Source organism: Sinocyclocheilus grahami, unplaced genomic scaffold (genome assembly GCF_001515645.1).
Source record: "Sinocyclocheilus grahami isolate Dianchi unplaced genomic scaffold, SAMN03320097.WGS_v1.1 scaffold1223.1, whole genome shotgun sequence".
Taxonomy (NCBI): domain Eukaryota; kingdom Metazoa; phylum Chordata; class Actinopteri; order Cypriniformes; family Cyprinidae; genus Sinocyclocheilus; species Sinocyclocheilus grahami.
In genome coordinates, this window is record NW_015506402.1 from 194,671 (window position 1) to 195,069 (window position 399).

A 399-nucleotide genomic window follows, 5' to 3' on the forward strand; every position below is an offset into this window, starting at 1 on the left:
AGGGAAATTACTGCAAAACCTTTATTCAATATAGCGTGTAGGTTAGATGAGTAAATAAATCCACACAAACCATCAGATGAAAACAGCATAGGTGATTCAGCTGTACCGCGTCTTCTTTGACTTTCGCTTCACATCGACGCATCTAGAGCTGCTGCACGCTGCGATAGAAGACTCGCCTTTTGGGACAGTTGACAGAATTGTCAATAGCCTGATCGGTCATTGTTGCATCGTCACAAAAATGTATTATTTTCAAGTCTTTTTAAGCCATTCGGTACTCGTGCTCTCCAGAGGCGCATGCGCTCACAGTCACATCCAAAGCGCATACTGCGAGTACCAGATTGAGAAAGTACTGTCGGTTTTGTCTTAAGTTAATGTAAACAGTTGCAAAATAAAATGCAT